Raw genomic sequence first — 13,392 nt, forward strand, 5'->3', positions numbered from 1 at the left:
CAATGTGATCAGTTAAAAGCAACACAGGTATGGGTTAAGAATTTGAACCCTGAGGTCAGGCAGTCTGTGAATTTTGCTTTTTCCACTTATGAAATCTATGGCCTTGCACAAGATTTTGTATTCTCTCTGAGCCCCCATTTCCACATCTATACATTGAAAGTGACAATAAGGTACCCATCCTGGAGGCTTCTTGTGGGGATTAAGTAGAGAATGCATGTAAAGTTTTAAATCTAGAGGCTGGCACGGTGTAAATGCTCAATAAATGGGCACTCTCATCATTAATCCCAGGCATCCCGAATAAGCAAGAAAAGCATCCTTGCTTTGGAGGTGCGGGGGAGGAAACTTAAAGAAAGCTTTAGTCTGGCATCTGTCCGATTGGGCTACAAGAGTCTGTTGGACCATCCGCTTTGCCAACCGAACGGTGCGCCCCTCAGGGACAGTCTCCAGGCCTCCTTCCCCAGCGGCCAGCACTCAGTGCACGTTGATAAACCACTGAAACCCACCCCCCTCCCCACTGTGCTCGCCATAGCACTGCTGTTAAAACTAGCTGCAGTGAAGAAGGTTTGGGGTTTGGGTTTGTTGTTTTCACTTCCGATCTGTCACAGACCAGTGTTTCTCGCCTCTGCTCTGTTGGGGGAAATGGATCCCTCGAGCGTACGCTGGAGCGTCATGGCCGTGTCAAATTGCCGGAGACGTTTGTCAACGATGACTCAGTATTTCTGTACCGATCTCTCTGTGAAGTAGCAGCAATCCTTGTGGAGGCCCGCACCAGTTCCCAGACCCCACCTTGGAAGAATGTTGCTGTACAGTTTGTGAGTTTCCTCGTTACACAGTCTGATGGGAAATCCTTGCCAAAGAAGGTATGTGGATAAGCAGGCACACCCTCTCTGCTATCCTTCCAGATACTTAGAGCCGAGGGGCAAAACCATCATTTATCTTGTCAGTGGTTCTCGCTCGGATGCTTCATCCCTCCTTGTTCTCCATAGCCCGGTTTTCCCAAGGAAAACAGCAGAAGCCGCGCTGTGGAGGCAGGCACGGGAGTGTAGCGTTGGGTCAGCTCCAAAGCACCCAGTTCGGGGGTTTCTGTAAATGGCTACAAGAGTTCAAATTCCTTAGCCCTGAAACTACCCTTCCAGTGTCGTTGCCCTCTCCCGAAACGCACATGCCCTGAAGGCAGCTGAACTGAATGAGACCAGTGGTTCTTTGTACAGGACCGACTTCTCACCCCTTGTGTTTGCTTGTACAGCTCCTTCCTTCCATCTCTACGTGTAGACTCTCCTCATCGTTATCCCCCTTAGTCTACATTAAACCTTCCTTGGTATCCCAGAGCCTAATGCCTTGCACGTAATAATGCTCACTAAATATCCCTGGAATGAGAACATTTAAGCAAAGACTGCTTCCTCTTCACGGTGGGAGCGGCAGTGTCTTTCTGTTGTTCAGATGAGCCAATCAAGACTTAGGTTTCTAACCTCTAGAGGGGTTTTATAGAATGGAGATTTGTTAGAGATGTGGTTTTGGAAGTAATGGATCAACCACATGATTGACTGATTGGATGAATGAAGGAATGAATGGTTTTGACCTGTGGTTGGGAGTCCTCTAAGTTTTGCTTCGTTTTCTATGGCACCTAGAAGGGTTTTCCTGATGGCGTATGATTTTTCCTTTTTGTTCCTGTCTCAAATCTAAGATATTGTAGTCATTGTGTCAAAACATCTGACTCTGAAGGAAATTGCTTCTCTTAAAAGATTCACAGTTGGGGCGCCTGGGTGGCTCAGTCGGTTAGGCGTCCGACTTCAGCCAGGTCACGATCTCGCGGTCTGTGAGTTCGAGCCCCGCGTTGGGCTCTGGGCTGATGGCTCAGAGCCTGGAGCCTGTTTCCAATTCTGTGTCTCCCTCTCTCTCTGCCCCTCCCCCGTTCATGCTCTGTCTCTCTCTGTCTCAAAAATAAATAAACGTTAAAAAAAAAAAATTAAAAAAAAAAAAAAGATTCACAGCAAGTTTCCAAGTCACATGACAAATGAATGGCTGCCAGGTCTATGCATCAAAAGTCTAGACAGAACTATCTACTTCCTGGAATCATAGATGATACAGGAACCATCTTTTGTTGTTTAATACGTTTATTTCTTTGAGAGAGAGAGAGAGAGAGAGAGAGAGGCAGAGAGAGAGAGGGGGACAGAGGATCCAAAGCAGGCTCTGTGCTGACAGCAGAGAGCCCAGTGTGGGGCTGGAACTCGTGAACTATGAGATCATGACCTGAGCTGAAGTTAGATACTTAACTGACTGGACCACCCAGGTGCCCCATTTTTTTTTTTTCAGGAACCATCTTTTACAGAAAAGGAAGCAGGGGTGCAGAGGACCCCTCATCTGCGTTCCCTTGGGTGGTGGCCGGGGTGGGGCTGGAACTGGACTGCAGACTCCCTCTCCATGCCCTGGAGTCACTCAGTCATCTTTTTTGTGGGTTTGAGGGCCCGGGAGAGGCAGCAGGACATGGAGGGAAGACGCAGGTCAGAGCCAGAAGTCCTGCTTAGAGGTCGGGCTCTCACACTTTCTAGGGCTGATTGTTGGCCAACTCATCGAGTTCCACTGCAGGTGCTTCCTTGTTTGTATTATGGGTACGGGCCCTTCCTAGAATCACAGGGTTTGTGTGTCACTGGGGTTGTCATGAGGACAAGGAAAAGTCTGCTCCTTCCATATTCCGATCCTACTCCACATGGACTCAACAGACGTGATGCTCTGTCCTTTTGGAGCATTGCACCAGGAATCACGTGAAGTTGGTTTGTCCCAATTGGTGACGCTAACTTGGATCCATTGGTTAAGGTGGTATCCGCTATCTTAATCCATCCATGGTAAGGGGTAAGGTTACTATTTTTCCTTTCTAATTAACTCGTAATTTGGGGGGAGGCTCTTTGAGGCTATGTAAGTATCCCTTTTCCTCATCAGACGTGTATGTATAAGTTTTGTTGCCTGAATCAATTGTTGCTCTGTTGGTGGTAACCTGGTGAAATCTTAACTCAAATGATGTCTTCCACATTTATTAGTTGCCTAAATTGAGCTCTGATAATATGAACAATGAATAACACAAAGAAGTATACGTAGTTTGCTTGTTGGTTTGTTTTTGTTTGTTGGTTTGTTTTTACTCCCTCGGTAAATATTCATGTCCTGGTTACTGTGGTTAAGCACTGGGGGGACATCAGACACGACATCACTGTCCCTCTCTCTGTGGTTCTCACTGTCTAATGCCAAACATATGACCATCAGCACAAGAGCAAATAGCTAAAAGTAGACAAAATCTGCAAAAAGTGCTATGGGATCATAGGACCAGGGTGTCAGGGAACGCTGTTTAATCTCCGTAAGTGGCATTTACTGAGAAACAAAGAAGGAGGTGGCCTTTGATGGTGAGGGCATTAGGGGCTGAACAGCACATTCCAGGCAAGGGTTCTCATGGGCAGAGGTCGGGACAGACAGCTTGTAGGGACGCCCCTTCGCACCCTTCAGCACCTCTGTTGGCACTCACACAGAACTGAAAGGCTGAGTTCCCCTCCCCAGGAGGGAACCCCCAGTGGTCAGCTTTTCTGGAGGCCTCGCTTGCCCTCCAGCCTCTCATCCCAGATAGTCCCAGTCAGAGAGATGTCCTTGTGTCTTGGAGGGAGAAAAAAAGAAAGATCTCCCTAAAAGTATTGGGTCAGACCTCAACAGCCCACAGAAAACAGCCTCCAGAAACTCTGGCCCCGAGATAATGTTCTAGACTGAGGATGTACGGTCAAAAGCTTACCTGGGTGGCCTGAGTCTAGGCTTTCGTCAGCCATGCAGAGGGGAATCCTGCACTTCTCTCTCAAGGATGCTGCTAGAACTAAGTGTGATTACGTTTGAAGAGCCCCCTGCTCAGTGCCCCCGCATAACTAACAAGATGCATGTATTAATGGCTGCTTCTCATGATCATTTTCTTTCTTTCTCATTTAGAGACAGGGCATATTTTGGGGATTGTTATTATATGGCAGAACATACCAACAATTAATACAATATAGGATGCCACTAACATGCACAATACAGCAGCACCTAACACATTTTACTTCAATGTAATATTCATTAAGATATCTTTTCGATATAATTTTACATCATATAGAAAGAGAACGAACATAGTTTTTGAACGCTGCTTTGTTTCCAAAAGAGAATTTTAAGATCCAAGCTTGCACTTAGGTTCAGACTATGATTTTGTTGTTGTTGTTTATTTATTTATTTTTGAGAGAGAGAGAGAGAGAGAGAGCGAGCGTGAGTCGGGGAGGGGCAGAGAGAGGGAGACACAGAATCGAAGCAGGCTCCACACTGTCGGCACAGAGTTCGACACGGGGCTCGAACTCACAAACTGTGAGATCATGACCTGAGCTGAAGTCGGATGTTCAACCGACTGAGCCACCCATGCGCCCCCGGACAATGATTTTTAAGGTCTGACAGATATAAAAATTAAAGAGCACCTTTGCCCCTCATTGCTAATTATTAGAGCTGGGCTTTTTATACAAGCCTGAAAATTGGTCCTTGTAATCCCTTCGATACCTGGGACTGAGTGAGGTTGAGCAGGGTCACTAGGCCGTGTGGGGGTCGGGCGCAAGACAAAGCACACATATTGGCTGTGTACTAGTAACACTCTCTTAGACAATAAATGGATGTGATCGCGAGAGACGCTTGACCCCATTTGAATAGTACATTACATGTTCCCAAACTAAGGTGACTGGGTATTTCCAAAGTGATTGCAGTTGTATGGTATTACGATAAGGACATATGCTTTTCAATAAACTGGCTGGAACTCATACATTTAAACGAGGCTTATCCTGCAGAGTAGTTATTGTGGGAGAGGATACCCACGTTCTCACAGAGGCGTCGTTTCTTAAAATATCCTGGAGCTCGGTTTCTGGAAGGGCTCTGTGATAACATTTAGTTTTTAAACTACATCATAATGATCAATGCATCCTCTATAATTGTATCGTATCCTAAAATAAAAATAAAAATCGATCACGCATATTATTTTCCTTTCATTGTTCTCCCAAATGGATCCAATTTCTAAATATCAGGATGATCCATCCAAAGCTTAATGTATCCCGCTTGAGGTTTGTGGGCCCACGTTCTAGTCTGCATTCCAAGGACGGCACTCCCTGTCCCGGGACAAGGGCTAAGGAAAGAAGAATCATGGTTGTGCGTCTTGAGAGGACAGACCCAGCATGTTAGATCGTTGCACCTGGCATTGATTGAAACTCAAAACCTGGTGAGTCTCCGAGCCAATGCAAGCCTGACTCACTCGAAAGCCAACCTCTGTACAGAACTACTCCTGAACTTCTCCAACTGCATTACGAGATGTGCCTGAGATAGCGCAGCTAAGCAGGGCTAGGTCTTCAACTGCAAGTAGCCTCGTTTATCCCAGAGTGCTTTGCAAATATGACTTTTTCATGGGAGCCGGGAAGGTTTGGAAGTACCCCATTGTGTTGCACCATTTTCTGCATTCGCTCGCTCGCCCGTTATTTTCATCGCTTTTCATGAGGCAAGCATAGTGCTAGAGCTTGGGATTATCATAGGAATAACCCTGTCTGTGTGTTTCAAGTGCAATGGAGGGACTGACAAAAATTAATGACATGTTTACCTATATGTACAGTGAGAATTATGGCGAAATGATCCCTTTTTTCTTTTTATCCGATCTTTTTTTTTCTGATTTCTTTTTTGTTTTCATCTGATCAGTTTTTCCAGGTTTTCTATAATTACTATGTATTGCTTGCATAATAGGAATAAGCAAGTTTATGTTTTAAAGTGCCCATATCATTTCAGAGGGCAGTTCAACCCATGGTGGAAGGAGTTCTTGACTTGGGTAGTCGAGTGGTGCTCTTTGGCTCAGCCCATTCTTTCTTATTTTTTTTTTAATTTTTTTTTTTTTTTAAGAGAGAGAAAGAAAGCATGAGAAGGCGGGGAGAGAGAGTGAGAGAGAGAAAGAATCTCAAGCAGGCTTCACGGTCAGGTCGGAGTCTGATACAGGGCTTGATCCCATGAACCTGGGATCATGACCTGAGCTGAAATCAAGAGTTGGATGCTCAACGGACAGAGCCACCCAGGCACCCCTGGCCCAGACTATTCTTAGCAGTCCAGGGATTGGCTCCTTCTGGTTGTGCCTCAACACTCTCATGACTTTGTGTGGCCGAGGTCTCCGAGGAGAGCATGAGTCCTAGAAACTGCCCCCAACTCAAGGCAACTATTCACTGTCTTTAAACTAACCAACCGTCTCAAAGGCACCATACCCAGGGCATTAGTGGGGACTCTGGTGTTGAAAGTGACAGAAAACCCAAATCAAACCTAATACAGAAACGTAGGGGGTGGGGTTTGGTTCACAGAACTGGAAGTCGGATGGGCGTGGCCGAACAGTATCCCTGTCTCTGCTGGGCCTCACTCTTGACGGTGACCCCCAGCAGCTCCAGGGTCACCACTACTGTTTGTTCTGGTAGAATCTCTTCCCCCTTCTCACTGAGGACCTCTGATTGGGCCCCATGGCCTGAGATTTGGGACACTCTATTATCGGCCCTGCCCGGGTCACTGCCCGGGTCACAGCTGATGAACAAGGGTATGAGGTGGCGGGGTGGCAGGAGGGGAGGGGGGAGCCGGGGGGGGGGTGCGGGAGGGCTGTACTGCACGGTCACACCAACAGTGCCCACAGGCACGGCCTCTGAGGACTGTAGCACACTGAGGACCATCTGAGATTAATGGAACTTGTTTGCAGTAGCCTGTTTAGAATTCTCTGGTAGTAAATGACACCGAAACGGAGAGAAGGACAGCAGTGTGCAGACCCTTTTGGTGTTCCTCCCTCTTGCTGGTGATGTGGCCAGAGCTCGGGGGGCCAGGAGTCAGGCAGCCTGGTGGTCTCTCTGGGCGGGCTGCACTGTTCTGTGGATCCGCTTGGGGCTGTCACCCCAGAGCCACCGGGCCTCCTGGGCGACCTTACCGCTTGACAAAATATTTAGGCACTCATCTTGAAAGAGGATAGTTGTTCGAGGTTAACAGACCGAGCGCTCACAAATCAAACCACCACCCACAAAATCTAGGCTGGGAGCATCACTTGGACTGGTTAGACTTGTCGTTCTGGAAGTGTCCTTGGCTTGCCTCCCTCCCTCATTTCTGCCCCTGTGTTTCTTGAGCGGATGTTGCCATTCACTTCTTCAGCCGTCTTATCCTTAGAACAGACTTTGCCCTTTGTTCTGGGGAGAGCACCCATGTCCCATCGTCAGCTCTGCATTCTCGGGGATACAATCTCCTTTTGCAAACTGACAAACTGCAGTCGTTTGAAAGAAATGCCACCTCACACAGAGGTCAGTGCTGGTGGAGTTTTAACGAGCTATGCTGAGTGCCGAGCGCTTGTTGGAGAGACAGGATGATTCCTTGTTTTTGCTGGTCTATGACTGACTGGGAGGGAGGGGACAGTGCCAGCGAGGGTGTGTTCGCAGCGTCACAAGCCACCGTGTGATGTGCATTCCTGCCTTGTGTGTTATCCGCAGGGACATCCATTTTATCTGCAAGGTGTCAGGGTGGAAATGAGATCAGTGCACTTAAAATACCGGCTCAGATAGAATAAGAATTAGCAAACAAGGGACGCCTGGGTGGCTCAGTTGGTGAAGCGACCGACTCTTGGTTTCGGCTCACGCCATGATCTCACGGTTCGTGAGTTCGAGCCCCACATGGGACTTCACGCTGACGGTGTAGGGCCTACTTGGGATTCTCTCTCCCCCTCTCTCTGTCCCTCCCCCGCTAGCTCTCTCTGTCTCTCTCTCAAAATAAATAAACTTAAAAAAAAAAAAAGGCTCAGCCAACAAAACCTATATTGTAGAATCTTGTGCCCGAAAGTAAAGAGGACAACTTCTTTAATAAAAGTATGAACACACACACACACATCTCTGTAGAAAGCTTTCACACAAAATCCTTTCAGTTCAACACTTCTAAGTCTTCCAAAGTTGTCACTTTCCAGTAGCATCTAGAACATCATTTACTCCCATTTGACGGTCTTGCAGCTTCTAGGCCTTTCCGGGCTGGCAGTGGGAGCTGTACCTCTAAATCAGCTCAGACAAGCTCTGAAAATATGCTCCTTTTCACTCGGTCGCCATTCTCGGCCTGTTTTCCAGCAGACCGCCTCCCTCGATTTCAAGTTCAGTGCCATAATACAATTCTGCACAACCAAACCCTGACTTACCGCGAGTAGACACAACTACCTACCTCCTAGGTGCAGCGTTTCTAGCCCGTGGAAAAGCCATAATAAGTAATAAGTTCTACAGAAAGCTTTATTTCAGTCAGTCAAGTTCACACTGGGACACGGCACTTAGGGAAAGCTGCTCTCCCTCTCCTTGGCTTCCCTCCCTCCCATGACAGGTTCTCCGAAGTTCCTATTCCTGTGACAGTGCAGCACCGTGAAAAGCCCAATTGGTTTAAGGGATATTGGACCTCAGGCGTTCACAAGGAAAGGAATAGCAGTGTTCAGCTCAGAGCAGGGACTGTCTACCCGGGGTTTTAATTAACGGCACACGTCTATCTACAGTCTCTACATCCCATTTGAATCAACACGATTATTAGCACTACAGTTAATTTTACAGAGAAACGAAACCCAGAAACTCTTCCGAAGTCAAGTCAAGTGGGAGTTCATTCTGGGCTGCGTGTATGCAAAGTGGGTTTTCCCAGATGAAGCCGCGGTGTGAACACTTAGACGGGTGGGTTTTCCATCGCTTTCTCGGTGGGAAAAGTTAAATAGACTGACGTGAGATTTAAACAACATTTTGAAACGACAATTAAAACAACAATGGGAGACGTGCCACAGGGCCACATGTGATTTATTGCCAAACGTTCTCTGCAATAAATAATTGTCACACACACACGCGGGAGGGAGGTGGGAAGACCAGCTGTGTGGTGTGACGGGACGGGAAGGCTTAGAAAGGGGGTAGTTTGGTTTGGGGTTCACAGGATTTGAGTTAGAAATTGGGGGGGGATGGGGTAAGGATGCCCCACGAGTTGTGTCCTCTCCCCTCCTAACCTGTTGGATTCCCCTTTGTGTCCCACAAAACCCTGGACAAGCTGGTCCGCAGTGGGAATTGTTACGTAAATGGATGAAAGAAAGTTTTCCCATGGCTAATTGTTTTCTAAAGTTCGGGCCCCCTTCTTGGTGACAATGCATTCAGAAATTCATGAAATGAAAGAGAACAGGGGGGGAGGAGGAGGGGAGACCCCAGGCCCCACTGGGTGCCGAGTACACGGATTTAACCCTCACAAAAGGATGACCCCTTCCTCCTGAGGAGGAAGACGCACCAGACAGTGTCTCCGTTTTGCAGATGAGGAAACTGAGGCCGAGCAAGCTTGCGTGAGCTGCTGAAGGTTCACAGCGGGAAGAGAAGGTATGGAGAGCGGAGCCCTCAGAAACCAAAGCGGAGTGGGGAGTGGGGGGCGGGGTCTGGCACTTTTCTGGGGATGGGAGAGTGTGAGATGCCACCACTGGCTGGGGCACAGACACTGAAGTTTCCAGTTCGCAGAAATGCTTCTGCCTCCGGTTGGCTGCCGTCTAGGCTACTGATTTTTCTGTCTCTGGGAGCCTCCACCCTGCGAGGGTTTGCTGGTCTGAACTGGGCTGTTGGTTTCTGTGGTCTTTGTTCTGAAAATGAGGCCTGAGCTCAAGTTGTGTGACTAGCTTATGCAGGTATGATATATATATATACATATATATATATATATATATATATACACACACTTGCGCATGTATATTTTTATTTATACATTTGTAGTATATGTATGTATATTTATGTACGTATATATGTATGTATATTATATATGTATAATTGTATATGTATGTCTGTTATATACGTATACATAATGTATTTCCATATAGTTATACATGTGCGTATATATATATATTTATATACACGTCTTTTACTTTATTATAAAGATATGAAAAAAGGTATTTGAAATCATGTTACTTGGTATTATTTACTTTTCTGTTACAGAAATGATTTTAATTAAACAAAATAAAAATAAGACTAGTGTGGGGCACCTGGGTGGCTCAAGTGGGTTAGGTGTCCAACTTTGGCTCGGGTTATGATCTCACGGTTCATGGGCTCCAGCCCCGCATCGGGCTCTGTGCTGACAGGGTGGAGCCTGCTTGGGATTCTCCCTCTCTCTCTCTCTCTCTCTCTCTCTCTCTCTCTGTCTCTCTCTCTCTCCCCCTCTGCCCCTCCTCCACTCGCACTGTCTCCATCTCTCTCAAAATAAAGAAATAAAGCTTTAAAAAAAGTAAGACTAGCGAACAGTGGCACTTGGTGGTGATTAAAGTAGGACTAAGCAGTCGGTTGAGTGTCTGACTTCAGCTCAGGTCGTGATCTCACAGTTCATGAGTTCGAGCCCCATGTCGGGCTCTGGGCTGACAGCTCGGAGCCTGGAGCCTGCTTCGGATTCTGCGTCTCCCTCTCTCTCTGCGCCTCCCCCACTTGTGCTCTGTCTCTGTCTACCAAAAATAAATAAAATGTAAAATAAAATAAAGTAGGACTAAGCAAACAAACGCTCTGTGTCGGGAGAACATAAACTTTTCCCAGTGTGCCTTCTGTCATGTGACGCCACGGGTCACCGTAGCCCTCTTCTTCTCTTTCCTGGACGTCTGACTGTTGTGGGCTGGGTTCGGAGGTACTGGGGACACAGCTGGTGACAAGGGCGGGCCATGAGGCCCCGTACCCGCCTGGCCGTCAGCTGGTTTCTGTGATCTTCAGGGAACCGAGCTCCCCCAAAGCGGTTCCTGACTCAGTGCAATGGTCTACACTACACCTGTCTCTCAGGATGGAAGCGTCCCCACGGGGATTCCAGAGAACAAGCTTAGGTTTACTGGCGTGTCCCAACCCGCAGCGTCCCCTCAAGGGCATCTGACTGATACGACGTTTTCCTTTCTTAGGGACTCACCACTAAGTAGCTAACCCCTTTGTTTCTCCTCAGCCCCGTGGGTCCCGCAGTGTATTTGCTGTGTCTGTAGCCGGGATTGCTTTTCTCTGATATGTCCGAGGTCCCTCCCTCACCTCCCTCAGTTTTTCCTCAAATGACACCCCAAGTAAGGCCACTGCCTATCACTGCGGTCCTGTTGTATTCCTTTGTCCCAAGCTTGTGTGATTGTCTCAGCGTCTGTACATCTGTCTATTTAGTCTGTCTCACAGGGAGATCAGAGCTCTGAGAGGGGGCGCATTCTGCCTGCGGGGCTCACCGTGGTGTCCCCAGGCTCAGAGCGGCGTCTGGGACAGGGCGGCCACTGGCAGAAGGGAAAGCTCTCTGCTCAGCCTTTCTGGTCTCTCCCCTGAGATTAGGACTCCTAATCTGAGATCTTGGGTTTTTTCTTACCTCGTATTCATTCAGTGAACATGAAGCACCTTCACGCGATACGCGCACCACAGTCAAGGAGGCACTGGCGACACAGCAGTGGGGCAAGGGTCCCCGTCTTCAGGGAGGTTACCTCCGCACGGGCGCATGTGAGAACAGAGGAAAATCGAACGGAACTGTGTTACCACCTTAGCTGCGGCTCCCTCTTCTCGCTAGGCAAGATGTTTGTTCTCTAATCTTTTCTTTTCCCCCAAACCTGAATGCGTTCAGGACGTTCAATCACCAGGCAAAGAGGGCTCAGAGTACGTATACGTTAGAGAAGATGCTTTACTTTTTCTTTTCAGTTCGAAATCGGCCTTCCTATCTGCTGGGCTACATGTCACATCAAACTCCCCTGCAAAGAACCCCCTCTGCCAAATCGCCAGGATTTTAATTAAAAAAAAATAACGGAAGTGGGGGGCGCCTGGGTGGCTCGGTTGGTTGGGCGGCTGACTTCGGCTCAGGTCATGATCTCATGGTTCTTGAGTTCGAGCCCCGCGTCGGGCTCTGGGCTGATGGCTCAGAGCCTGGAGCCTGCCTTGGATTCTGTGTCTTCCCCTCTCTCTGCCCCTCCCCTGCTCACGCTCCGTGTCTCTCTGTCTCTCAACAATAAATAAACGTTAAAAAAAAAAAAAATAACGGTAGTGTAACATGACCCCCAGGACATTTGTCTGGAGTACATTCTTCAAGAAGTCTGACATGTGCATGCACATGAACGCGTAATCATTTAAGTGCAGAAAGCACAAAAATCCACTTCAGCCATTAAACTGGATTTAAAAGGCATCAGGTGGTGAATTAAAGGCTGGAAACCAAACCTTGGGAACCCGAAATGCTGTCCAAATCTCAACTCGCAGATTCCTTACACCAAAGAATTCTCAGCAGATGGAAACAAAATCCATAAACTCCGAGCAAGGAGTCTTTAGGGAAGGGGGTGGTTTTTAAATCCCAGGCTCACACACCAAGCTGCTCTGAGAAATCCGCAACATGGACAAAACATACCAAGCCTTTGTTCAGACCGAATGGAGTAATTTTCTCGCCGCCGCAGACATTCGCCCCACGTTCCCGGACCACGTGCACCTGTCAGTTCATTGGGAGAAAAGAAGAAAAGCCTTTAGTAAACTAGCCACATGCCCATGAGGTTACCGAATGAATGTGTCAACCACGTTTCCTTCCAGAATAAAATGCGTCGTTGTTCCGGTCCTTAACATGGTGGAGAACCCCGTGGGGGAAATGATGTGCCTGCCGGAAACATTTGGAGTTTGGAGCTCGGCAGCCGAGAGCTCAGGGTGCACACAAGACACTCACCTGGCTGCTGTTCTCCGTCTCTTACAAAAAGGGGGAAACCACCGGCACAGATTAAGCACGCCTAGAACTCCTCGAAAGCTTCCAAACTTACCTTCACTCAGAAAGGCAAAGCAGGCTACCCCAAGCATCTTGGGAGGCAGAGCCCTGAGAGCCCTCCCTCCTGGTTTCCCTTCTCCCAGTCGATCTTCCGTATGTTCTCAGTTACCAGCCACCACAGTTTCATCCAATTGAGAGAGAAATTGCATTCATGCACGGTTGGCCTTTTCCTTTTTTTTTTTAATTCCCCAGTGAGCAGAATTTCCCAGAGAACAGGATGGTGAGCCCCCGGTTGAGAGGTCAGCGTGCGCAAACTGAAAGGCTCAAATGGGAGGCGATTCTGAGCCAGTTTTGCTGTGGAGACAGACTGCCGGGGGGCTTTCAACGGTGTATACCCAGGAGCGCTATCTTGAGTACGTATTTTCATTCAAAAGGTAAGCTTTTGTATTGAGGTAAGGAAATGGGGTGTGTTACTCCTTGGCCTTTGAGACAAATGGGAGGAAGGAAGTCAAGATAAAGATTCTGCATTCTTAGATGGTCACTATCCCCAGCCCATCCCAAGTAGAGCTGCCCACTGTTTTGGGCTACGGTTTGGAGGGAATAGGAGACTTTTGCTTTCATTTATTTATTTTCTGAGAGAGGGAAGGAGGGGAGGGGTGA

General features: G+C 47.9%; 1 long non-coding RNA gene across 1 annotated transcript; it reads right to left on the bottom strand.

The window, feature by feature from the left end:
* Positions 1-1,884: 1,884 nt before the first annotated feature.
* Positions 1,885-12,485, bottom strand: LOC123585059. Its single transcript, XR_006705877.1, has 3 exons — positions 12,391-12,485; positions 11,374-11,485; positions 1,885-1,930 (listed from the first exon to the last, which is right to left on the bottom strand). It is a non-coding gene; the product is annotated as an uncharacterized LOC123585059 (long non-coding RNA).
* Positions 12,486-13,392: the final 907 nt, after the last annotated feature.

This window comes from Leopardus geoffroyi, chromosome C3 (assembly GCF_018350155.1).
Source record: "Leopardus geoffroyi isolate Oge1 chromosome C3, O.geoffroyi_Oge1_pat1.0, whole genome shotgun sequence".
Classification (NCBI taxonomy): Eukaryota; Metazoa; Chordata; class Mammalia; order Carnivora; family Felidae; genus Leopardus; species Leopardus geoffroyi.